Source organism: Pipistrellus kuhlii, unplaced genomic scaffold (assembly GCF_014108245.1).
Source record: "Pipistrellus kuhlii isolate mPipKuh1 unplaced genomic scaffold, mPipKuh1.p scaffold_m20_p_7, whole genome shotgun sequence".
NCBI lineage: Eukaryota > Metazoa > Chordata > Mammalia > Chiroptera > Vespertilionidae > Pipistrellus > Pipistrellus kuhlii.
Window position 1 is genome coordinate 61045782 of NW_023425573.1, and position 13016 is coordinate 61058797.

The 13016-nt window shown below is 36.9% G+C and overlaps 1 protein-coding gene across 1 annotated transcript in view; it reads right to left on the reverse strand.

Moving 5' to 3' along the window:
- ARHGAP15 (Rho GTPase activating protein 15) overlaps nt 1-13016 on the reverse strand; it is a 622919-nt gene that overhangs the window by 582401 nt on the left and 27502 nt on the right. The gene's annotated exons all lie outside the window — the stretch shown is intronic.

Consider the following 13016-nt stretch of genomic DNA (forward strand, 5'->3'; position numbering starts at 1 on the left):
ATCAGCTTGCCTTAGGCAGAGCTAAATCTTTAAACTGGTTCATTCCAATACCTGGGCTTTACTGTATTGTGGCCCTAGTTGGTTTATTCAATTTGAAGAAATTACCCTCCAAAAAATTTGTTTTCTCCTTTGTTTTTCTTTATTTCTCAGGATAGCTCATCCTGCCAGCTGAGCCCATGCGCTCTGCTCTTTGCTTCAGGGACAGTGCTGTCATCCTTGCTTCAGTGCAGGTGCACATTGGTCATGGGCAGCAACTCGTTTTAAGGGCTGTGATGGCAAGCTCTTCTTAAATAGACAAGAATAGCACTAATGATAAGGACTACTTACATAGATTTTGTAAATTAGGTTACTGTTTCCACAATCAACATCACAAAAATTCCACAAGTCTCCTTGGAGGACAATGTTCTGCCAGACACCAACAGCAAATATACAATAAATATTTTTTAATAGTCAAGAACTTGGTGAAAATTTTACATGCTCTGTAGATGTCTAAGTTGGGCAGTTTTCATTTTGAAAGCATAAGCAGTCATAGATGGTAAACAAACATACTAACATTTTAATTTGAATTTAAAAATTGACTCAATTAAAATTTTATCATAAATTCATCAAGACTAAGGAAGGGGGAATAAAAATGAGTAATGAATAAAATGAATAAAAAAATACTTGCACCTTGACTTGTTACCAAAGAAAGTATTTTAATAACTTGGTTATGTCAAAGGAGACAAGAGAGTCTAAAGTAGGTTAAGAAAAGGTAGAAATCCCAAAATTTAAAATTTATAAAAAAATTATATGAGATTTACAACCCATAGAAATCCATCTACAGGAAGAAAGAGTGAAAATTTTTTATTTATTTCACAGGCCAATTTTAAACTCTGTGTACAATATTCGTGACATAAAGTAAAGTGCATGTTGCTAATACTATTGTTGAGAGTGAGGAGGTACAGGCAGAGACAATGATGAGGTCTAGGAAGCTAAGGGGCTCAACCTGGGCTATCCCAGGATAAGGAGTGAACCTCTCTTGATTGTAGCCTCCAACAGGACAGAGAATCTTTCTGTTTTGTGTCCTCAGCTTTCAAAGCAGGTTCTTACATATAATGGATGGCAATAAATATCTGCTAAATGAATAAAAGCATGACCTAATGAATGAATGTATGAAAGTAGTTGATCTGCTTGCCTTCCTTCCCACTTTGGGAATCCTTAAAGGAACAGAGGCAGGATTGGGGTGATGATCACTCAGTGAACAGGAAATGATTAATACAGGGACCTCAGGGCATACCATTAGAGTAACATTTCCAAGGGTTTGTATTATATAAGATAGAGTACATTAGGGTAAAAATAATAATTATAAAATTAATTTAAACATAGTTCTGTACTATCCAAAATAAGTTGTATGTGAGAATTATAAGGATGTCACATTAATAAACTGTGAAAATAAAAGTTATTCATTAGTATTTTCAAGACAGAAGAAAAATGTCTTCTATCTTTCCTTCTTTTTCCCCTCCCTTTCTTTCTTTTTTTCTTTCTTTCTTTCTTTCTTTCTTTCTTTCTTTCTTTCTTTCTTTCTTTCTTTCTTTCTTTCTTTCCCTTTCTTTCTTTCTTTCTTTCTTTCTTTCTTTCTTTCTTTCTTTCTTTCTTTCTTTCTCTTTTTTTTTAAACTATGGAGGTTAAGGATAGCACATCCAGGAATATAAACTTCTTTCCCATCTATCTGATCATGCTTTATTGGCATTAACACTGTCAATAATTCATGGTAAAAGAAGAAGTTGCCATGAAAGGTTACCCATTGTCAGGCTATGATCAATAGGTAAGACCACAGTGGGTGATGTATTATCATGTATCAGCCACAATCACTTTCTCATGGATCTTGAAAACAGAAGTTACCCTCAGTTTGTGCTACCTGAACAAAGCCTATTTGTTCCTTCTTCTTTCACTGCTGATTATAGACTATGACTTGAATACATTTTGAGTCCAGAACAGCTCTTGCTAATTCCTGTGATCTGGCGGTGGGCCTCTAGGACTGCCTCCCTGTTTTGATGTTGGCATTTATATTTGAGCAAACAAAACTGTCACTTTGCTTCCTGTCTCCCTTTGTCAGGTCACTCTGTGCTCTATGATATGAGCTAAGACAATGCAATGCAAGGAGACACATGTCTCTTCTTATTGGAAATATGAAGACCGTAGCTTCCTTTTAGCCTGTGGGAAAGAAAGCAGGTCAGGTATCCAAAAGTAGTGGAGGAAAGATAGTGTCATCACTATTTCTCTTCCATACAGAAATGATGTAAGATCATGTGGCATGAACAGCACTGGTTTCTACACAGAGGGATACAGAGAAAACAACATCTATGTTGTTATGTGTATGATACTGTGGAAGGGCACCCATTTAACAGCAAGACTACCATTTCTGAACGCTCCCAAAGTCATTCTTAATCTAATACCATCTTGCCATCTCAGGGGGGAAAGTGTGGCTCACTTATTAAAATCACATCCTAAAAGATAAATAAGTAAATAAATAAAACATTAGCAGTCATTTGGCTTCTTTGTTTTATTTAGAAAGCAAAATCACCTGGTAATTCGTATATTTTGGTTTTCGGAGTCAGGCATCTAAAACATTTTGAAACTTAAACATCCAAATTTGTTTTTGTTTCATTTGATGTTGGTTTTATTGCACCCAAATGTTAATAAATAAAATAATTTAGACATAGTGGGTGAGAGGTCTGCATCAGTCAGTTTAACTTGTTATCAATGGCATTTGCACGTGGGAAATGCACCATACCCTGGAAACGGTAGGCGCCACCAGAAATGACATGCTGGTTCTTCTCTAATAAAAAAGAAAAAAATAGAATATAATAATTAATAGGATAAAGTGAAAAAGAACAAAATAACTCTGGATTTCTTGAGGTGTCTTTTTGTTTGATTGTTTGTCTGTTTTTTGTCTTCCTCCAAAGATTTTTCTGTCCTGTATATCTGAGGATATACATGATAGGGCAAAAGTAGGTTTACAGTTGTTTGTATGAAAAATAATATAATACTTAATAAATAATAACACAAGAATAAACTCTCTGTTTTTCATGTATCCCAAATGTAAACCTGCTTGCGTCCCACCCTGTATATGATTTCTCTTACTTTATCCTTCAAACTGCTTGACATCTGACAACCATACGCCCTGTTATAATTGAAATCCCATATCTCTTCCCCAATAAACTTACTGCCAGTGCATTGGAAGTGAATGGGAATCATAAAAATCCATCACCTCAAAGGAGAAGCCTATGAGATTACCCACAGAGAAGATGCATTGTGGCTGGGAGAGAGTAGCACTGTACATTTGTGAATTACAAGACACATTCATGTAAAAATTATTGCCTTTTCCTTACTTAGCATTGTTTGGAGATGGTTCTGCTGATAAGGTTTTAATATGCCTTTTGAAAACTGACAAGCACTTTACCCACATCTCTTTAGGAACGCAGGGATTCAAAGGCTGGATGAAATACTTTCATGCTTCCCAACACAAACCTGAGAGGGTAATTAAACAGATGGTAACAATAAACAGAATCTGAACACATCAGGGACTGAGTCCCTTATTAAAAGCCTTATGTGCTGAAGGGAGGGGGAAAACAACTCTGGGGAAGTGTTTTTGCAGCCAGCACCTTTATGTCTGCCTTGACCTCAGAAACAGACGCTAATCAACCAATTAGGGCCGGCTCTCCTACCACTTGGGAGAGGACACTCCAGAGGCCTTCTGCACACTCTGAGGAGCAGGAGTGCGAAGTGTGCCTCTAGTGCAGTGGTTCTCAACCTTTCTAATGCCAGGACCCTTCAATACAGTTCCTCATGTTGTGGTGACCCCCAAGCATAAAATTATTTTCGTTGCTACTTCATAACTGTAATTTTGTTACTGTTAATGAATCATAATGTAAATACTGTGTTTTCTGATGGTCTTAGGCAACCCTGCTAGCGGTTCTCAACCTGTGGGTCGCGACCATCAGAAAACACAGATATTTACATTACGATTCATTAACAGCAGCAAAATTACAGTTATAAAGTAGCAATGAAAATAATTTTGTGATTGGGGGTCACCACAACATGAAGAACTGTATTAAAGGGTCATGGCATTAGAAAGGTTGAGAACCACTGCTCTAAATGAATGCCTCAGAATTGCCTTCATAGACATCAGTTTTAGCCCTGGCTAGTGTTGCTAAGTGGTCAGAATGTCTTCCCAAGGGTCGCAGGTTTGATAGTTGATCAAGGGCACATACCTGGTTTGCAGGTTTGATCCCCAGCCCCAGTCAGGGCCCATGCAGGAGGCAACCAATCAATGGATCTCTCTCACATTGATGTTACTCTCCCTATTTATCTCTCTCTATCTTTATTTTTTTTTCTCTCTCTTTCCCCACCCCTTCCTCTCTTCTACTCTCTCTAAAAAAAATCAATGGAAAAATATCTTGGGGTGAAAACAAATAAACAAAAAAGACCTTAAATCAGACACACCAATTTTGTAGCTGGCAATTCATGCCATCCCCCACCCCTATGACACACACACACACACACACACACACACACACACTCACTTGGAAACCTATGTTGGAAGACTTATACTTGAAGCACAAAGCTAATTTCTCTACCTGAGGCTGAAACTAGGTATAGATCCCTATGATAATAAAGGTATTCTGAATATTTTCAACCTCATTTGTGGCAACAGAATGATCTCCTATTATTCAATCCTTGAAACAAATGAGAATTCTTCTTATTTCTCAGAATTTATTGTTACTGCCCTGAGTCAATCTGCAGACAAGGAGAATTGAAGCAATCATGATATTTCAACTTTTTAATGTATGTGGTTATTTTTCCTAGAATGTAAAAATGAGCTAAAATATATAAACATCATATACATCTCTCTCTCTCTCTCTCTCTCTCTCTCTCTCTCTCTCTCTCTCTCTTATATAATATATATATATATGTGTGTGTGTGTGTGTGTGTGTGTGTTTGTGTGTGTGTGTGTGTATAGAGAAAGATAGGGATGTATAGATATACTAGAAGCCCGGTGCACAAATTTGTGCATGGGCAGGTTCCAGCTGACCCACTCTGATCAGGGCTGATGGGATGAGCCGACCAGGGAGAGGGGCCACAGGTGGTTGGCTGGCCAGCCCTGCAGCATGGTCAAACTCCCAGTTGAAGAGACAATTTACATATTGGCCTTTTATTATATAGGATATATGTACTATACTAGTATATGCACACAGTATACTGTATTTATTTATATGTGTGCAACATACAGAAAGAATTCATTCTATTCAAGAAAGGATCATATTACTGCAGAAGGTTAGCATGCCAACACACATGCAAAGATGCTATGTTGCCATTACATAAGGCACTTGCTACCTGAGGCATAATCAAGTCAGTGTTTGTTCTTCTTCTGTTTCTTAACCTGCTTCAGTAATCTTCTTCACTTGGCAAGTTTGTGGAGTGCCACTTATAAGAAACATTCAATATCAGTACAGCAATGATTTTCCTTAAGAGCTAGCAAGCAAAGTACCAGGTCAACTACAGTGTTTTAGATTAATCAAGGTTATAATGATGATCTATTAAAGGACATTTTTGAAAACTGAGGCAAGTATTAAAACAGGAAAATCTACAAGGTATATCCAAATATAAATCAAATGGCAGACATCATATTTCAGCTTGCATGTTACCTCTTTGTGGGTTCACATTACCATATAATACTATCCAATTTTAATTTGGGGTCTTGATACTTAATAAATATTAAAAGGTTGTTCCCATCTTCTGTTAAAACTGTGCCAAAAAAAATGACATGCATCACCTTGGGAATTTGCTATAGAACACTCTTAATAATATTGACTATGGTTCCAAAGTTATCTTAAGAGTGAAGTGTATTATATGAATTAAAAAGAGACTGCAAATAATTTACTGGCATAGCATGGTTGCTGCCACACAGAGTAGTAGGTAACCTTTTTTAATTAGAATGTACACTTTGAGATTACTGATTATGAATATCAGGGGAACCAAGATGTTCATTCATCAGTAATTCTCCTTTATGTCTACACTAAGATGTAAAAATGAGACCTCTGGCTGTAACGTGGTATTTCAGAGCCTTTCAGGCTGGTGCAGAAGCTGTTTTACCTGTAATCTCTAGTGCTGCTCTGCCCCCTTGTGCTGCTACAGCGAACTCGACAGAGGAACAGTTTGTCTTCATCTTTGTACGTGAACTACAGAAAATCCCCGCAGTCTCTTCTCACTTTTCTGGCAAGTTCAAGGTCAGTATCTAGCTATTTTCAGCTCATCTCTTCTTGATCCATGCAGAGAAATGACAAGGTAACGTGATTCGAGGTCAGCTGTATTACAGGAACCGTTACATAAACGGAGAAAGTGAAAATCAATCCTAGCTGACAGTGACTTCGGGATAATCAACGCTCACTGGATGCCTCTGTCAGCTCGCTTGCATCAAATGCCGTGTGACTTCTGTCAGGTCCTTTTAATAAAACTATATTCTCACTTTCAGTAAACTAAACAACTGTTTCACTTGAGCTGAGTTTTTCAGCTGTGTTAGCCTTCCAGATCTGTAAACTATGTTAATGATTCTTTGAAAAATTTCATGGTTGATCCCCATTATCCTGCAGTTTGTTATCCACATGAGATGCAAGGTACTTTTGCAAAACATGCCCTTATTTTGCTTGGCTCCCGGGAGCTTACCTACAGACTGTTGTATCTTCAGCATTGAACTCAACACCCTTCCCCAAATCACCCTCAGCCCTAACTCCTCTCTCCCCCTCTTGGTATCAGAGCCCCTTCACTGATCATTTCTTGTTGAGAAATTAGGTTTCTTTCTCCATTTTGGGTGCTCATCATTGCTTTCCTTTTTATTTCCGTATTTCCTCCTCGAATGTTTTTCCCTGATGCAGCATTGGAAAAGCGGTGTTTAACAAGATGTTCCCCATCAGTGGCATTCCCGCTGACTGCACCTGATATGCCAGGTTAGGAAGGAGCTATTTTATCCCGCCCACCTTGTGCTCCCTGGAAACTGTCAGGCTCTCAGCCCTCCACTGAAGTACAATTTGCCATAATATTAGTTGTCAGTAAATTCAAAGACGGAACTCCTAAAGCTATAAAATGGATTAGAAGCAATTTAAAAAAGAATTAACAAACTAGGGTAAGAGTATACTGTCAACAAACAAATGCTCCATCATAGGACTGTAATTTGGAATTTTAATTACCCCTCTGCTTCTGTAACAAAACAATGTCTGAACTGGCAGCGATTTGAATCTCTCACAGGTCATTGAGCATTCTAGTTAATTACTCTATGAATAGCCTGTTTTTCTCCCCTCTGGAAACACGTTTCTAATGGCAGTCAAGGTCTGACAAATGTGTCATCTACATAATTAGCTAGGAAGCAACACAAAACATTAAACATGCTTTGTGCCGACAACTATCAAAACATTTCATTTGTTGTCAATTATTCATTACTTTGTAGGTTCTGAAGGGGTTGTTATTATGGAAATAAGTCCAGATGCTAACAAGGTTAGAGTTTTGGATTCAAATGAGTAATCAGAGGACTAACTTTTTAAAAAATATATCTCATCTCGTGTACGTTCAGCACCGTGTTCAGTCCGTAGGAGATAACCAATGCAGCTGTGCTCAGGGTAACACGGAAAAGGCCGAGCCCTGTATGTGAATCCGGGAGCCCGGGCTCGTTCTTTGAAGTACCGGCTCTACAGTGTTGCTGTAAACTTTCTGAACCTTTGACAAGCCCAATTTGTGCTTGGTAAACAGAGTTAAAGATTTTTAGTGTGAGAAGACATGGGATGGTGAAGACAAGGAAAACAATCTCTGGTGGTGTTTTTATCTTCCCACCCCCCTCCCCACCACCCGGGGCGTATTATGTAAAGGTCAAAATACAGGCTAATGAACTATTTTGTCTGTGCTACAGAGGCCTATGTACCTTAGGTAACCCTTGAATTTCATTTAAAAAAATTTTTGATGATTTTGAAATCTTATTTCTTTTATTATTGTTTTAATATCACAGAAAAGGCCAAGTATTCTGTTGAAAGCAGCACTCCTGATGTATATGGAGGATATAAAAAGATTTCTCAACAAAATTGACCTCTCAGTGGCAAAGAAAATTGCGGTGGAAGACACATTATTGCTTCGTCATATCTGAAGCTGGGATCTATGGAGAGTCGCACACCACTGTCCTCCAGCTTTTCCTTATAAACCAAAATGCCTTACAAATGTCATAGCAATAGTCCAATAAAGATTAGGAACAAAACCCTGTCCTTACATTGATGAGATAGGAAGATTTAACTGTGGGATGCAGTGTATAGCAACAGCTCATAAGGTTTGATGTTGAATCAGAAAAACAGAATTCAAATTATACTTGTGTGTGTCTGGAATTTAATTGAGATGAGCAGTTTATTTTCTACATAATGTTTAATCAGATGCCTGTACGACAGAGCTAGATAAAAAGAAAGAAAACAAATTCTATGAGGAGAAATCGAGAAGACCCGTTATCTACCGGGCGTGTGAAATATGTCAGAAAATAATTCTACCCTGGGTGCTGAGATTGCCCAGTTAATAAAAAAATAAATAAAAAATCAGCGACTCGCTAAGAGAAAATAATTGTCTGTATCCATATTTTTCAAAGCAAAAAGGCAGGCGCATCGTACATTAAGTAGGACACATTAAAATGAGCTTTAATAATCTTTATGCAGAAGGAAACTAATCCTTTTCCAGATCATACAATCCACAGCAATAAAAGGAAATCATCAAACTAAAAACAATTTTAGAAATGGCTGTAGACTCTCATTTAATTAACATGCAACAGATCATATATTTATGAGGAAGTCAAAATATTTAGGAAGCCTATAATCCTGTAAGCCTTAATGTGGTATAAAAACAACAAATAAATGCAAAGTGTTACTGTTATCCATGCCTGCCTGATCAATGGTTTTCACATATTGATCTATAAATGGAGCTGACAGTCTGTGTTGGCTGCACATTTTCCAAGCGGCGCTATTTTTGCACAAAACCAATACGGGCAATTACCTTTGTTTGAGATGCCAAGTCTTATCAATTCAAAGTGATTTAGTGTCATTTTAATTAAATATCAGGATCCACTTCAGGACAATTTATACAAACAAACCCTCAAACCTAAGGAAAAGCTTGATTTGAAGTAAACACGGACAAGTCATACAGTCTCATAACATTTCTCAAAAACTCGACTGAACAGAAGGCTTATATTTTTAGTAGCAATTTTTATGTCTGCCTTTTTGGCTAGCCACAACTTTGGCAAGTATCCTATAATCACAGAAGTAAGAAACAAAAGAAAGTTGTTTCCTCTTTTTTCTTATAATAGATTAAAAAGGAACACGAACGAGCCCAGACTATTAACAGAAGCAAAAGGAATCTCATGTGTTAATGTTTAGCAACAGTTCAAGCTAAGTCTTTATCTGAACACTAATAGAAAGATATTTCCCTGTCCATAATGGCCATGAATGAATTAATGCACTTCTGCGGGGTGTACAAGATGGAAATGGTAAATATTCATACATGTTGCTGCTTAAGCCACCATCATGAAATAGTGAAACTACTCCTGCCTGCAAATCCTATGTCTGCAGTTTCCTGACTTCAACTATTCAAACTCTTCTTTAATATCTATTCTAAAATGTCTACTAGTTTGGAGAATCATTCTTATAAAACAAAAACAAAAACAAACAAACAAACAAACAAAAACCACCAACGCCATATTAAACTTTTGCATTAGCTATTTGCTGGATTGCATACTAGTCTTCTTAGCCCTTAAAGAGCCACAGTTCACTTGCCCCATTTACACTCTCTAAGCTTTCTGCATCTGTGGGTAGCACATTCTGGTAAATAAACAGCAGTCACCTTTAAGAGGGCTCTCTCCAGTACTGAGGGTGAGACAGCAAACTACTGAGACCACAGAACATTTTTTCCCCACCAAGCAGAGGTCTCCAGATCTTGCTCACAGATAGGCAATTTTCTTGCTAACCATGTCCTCCCATGTCCAAATTTCCTCCCTTGCCAATATTCCCCAGGTACTAAAGTGACCTCTTTGAATTTTGAAAACGCATCGATCTTATAAACCACATAAAAATGATTATTTGCTGTTTAAGGAAAATGATGCACACCACCCAATAAAATAGTAATGGAGTATCGATACCTGGTCACTGAAAAGCTTCCCTGCAGCACTTAGGTAATCAAAACGTTTAATTTAACAAGTAAATTTACCTACATTTGCAGGTCTTGGGGTTGAATTAATGTTCATATTGACATTTCAAACTTTTGCTCCTAGGTTTAAACACCAACAAATATGCTCTAATCAGGCATAGAGGAGAAATTTATATTGTGTTCTGAGCTCACAGTTGTATTGAACATACTTATAACTGAACAAAATAAAGAAGATGAATTTGTGAACTAATGACAAAATTATATAATTGATTTGACCTAGAACCTTTGATTACTTTTTTGTAATAAGTTAAATTGTTATGAACATAATGTCAGTTTCTTGTTATTATGTACTCTAATAAGTCCATATTTGCATAATTATCATGCCAGTGTACATATATACACATACACCATGCATATTAAGTAGGATGCACACATATATATCCATGCATATTAATAGATGCATAAGATATATATATAGTTTCTAAGTATTTTTAATTTTTTCTGTACAGATTAAATGTATGTATCTCTGTTACAACATGTGCACACATTTTTATTATATTGTACATTTCTCCTATTTCTCCTAAGTTCAAAACCCCCTTGACCTCACTCCAACCTTCCACTTCTGAAAGATCAAGTTCTTAGTTAGCTTTAGCAGATATCTTTAACAGGCTTGTTTGAATAAATATGCCCAAATACTTTACATTCTGTCAGTATCTAGTCAGAAAATTGTGCATGGGAAAAAAAAAGAGATGAAAAGAACTGAGACAGAAAGAAAATTAGTGCCATGGCAAGCTTTCAATACAGTATCTCTGAGCCAAGTTTTCTCAGTAAAATGACATATCCTCACTGAAATACCCTTTTTATATAATTATGCACTGAGCACACATCACCCAAAGTAACTTATTTTTGTTCCTTATCGAGGAATACATATTGCCCAGGCGAAGAATGAGGAAACAAAAGCTTGGATAATTATGGCTGATTTAACTTTGGAAAACTCTTACTCTCCAGCAGTCCAGCATGCAAACCCCCAAACTAAAGTTATGTAACAAGGTAATATCAACAATGAGAAACTGCATGATAAAATCCTGCCCAAAAGTGAAAAATGCTAATTTTGTCTCATTTAGCAGCTGGATACAGAAATGCTCATTAGTTTTAAGAGGGTTAATCCTTTTAACTTTTGCATATTGATATGCCAATTATGCCTAATTGTACAAGAGGCATCAGTCAAGGTAATAGTGCATAAACACATGAAAGTTATTAAGTACATCCCAACATGTAATAAAGTAGGTGTTAATTGGTAGCTGAGTTCTGCGGGCTATTGAGGTGGATAATTCATTGAGAGATGGATCACTTGTAATTTCTCTCCATAATTCCTTTTGCAGTCTCACGCTGTGATGTTTTCATGCTTGTCAAAAACAACTGCGGCATAGTGCCTTTTGTTAAACACAGCCAATAAAATATGTTAGGCATCATTAAATATACTTAACTTTTAAACTTCTTCAAAGGTATTGTTCTTCCTGATCATACATTATAGAGATTCCAATAATTTACTCTAACCATTGCCTCAAGTCCATAGTTGAGGAACATTTTAGCTGGTTCAAAAGCAGAGTCGGACTGGCAGTGCTGCGCCTCCCCACAGACAATGCTTTTAAATGAGAAATAAATAAAGAAAAATGCATCTCTGGATACCTTATCCGAGGGTGTATTTCTCGCTCCCAAAATATAATCATTGGCTTCTTTATGCTAAATTTGCCTTTAATACCTAAAGAAGGAATGTTTCAAATCCTACATTTCTCAGGTGCCTGAGATAATTGTGGGTTAATTTTGCACTTGAAATTTGAGTGAAAAACAGGGAATACATGTAATTGGTAACTTGCTACTCAGAAAGTTTATCTCATTTAATAACTCAGTTAGGGAGCTGAATATTTCATAGGTCCCTGTGATATTAACAGAACACACAATTAATAGCTCACATGTTTCTGCCGGGTGACTGGAAAACACAGCCTGTCCCCAGCTAACCTATTTCTCGCTTTTGCTCTCACTGTGAGAAACAAAATAGATCCGGGGTCCAAAAGAGTGGCTAACATTGCATAAATAATTTTGTAACATCCTATGGCCTCAGCTGCAAGTTACCACCATTATGGAAGAAAATTAACCAGAGGAGACTCATCGCAATCAGTGTGTTTAGTGGCTCAGGATGCGTGCAGGGGCAGGGACACAATTGGCAGTAGAGTTCATCTCTAACTATTTTATTTCAGATCTTCCTAATGACACATTATCGAAACAAAATGGCTTCCTCTCCAAACCTTAAATTGCCACACCATTTCAATCTCTTCACTCATTCCAAATCGGTCCTAATTTCCAATATCATATATTGCTGGAAGAATTTTAAGAAATAAATTGTCACTTTATTTTTTCCCAAAGACTTTTTTTCTCGTCTCGGTTTATTCTTAGCTAATTTTAGCCTCTGGCTTTTCAAAGTGATGTGCTATATCTGGAAGTACAAACACCACATGCTAACATAACCTCATTATTTTTATGACACTGAAGCATGATAGTGGAGGCCCTTAAAATGAGGCAAAGGTGCTCTTCGGTCTAGCTCCAAATCCACTTTATCACTGGATTAAGTTCATCTCTTCTCTGGCATCTGGGGACATTATTATGACTATAAGTAGCCAAGATAAAATACATTACAAAATCAGTTTTCTCATGCACATTAGGAAAACCAATAAAACAAGGCTAATTCGTGTTATTGTTGTGTTGTTGTTTTTTTGTTTGTTTTGTTTTTCTTTACAAAATTCTGTGTTAGGGAACTT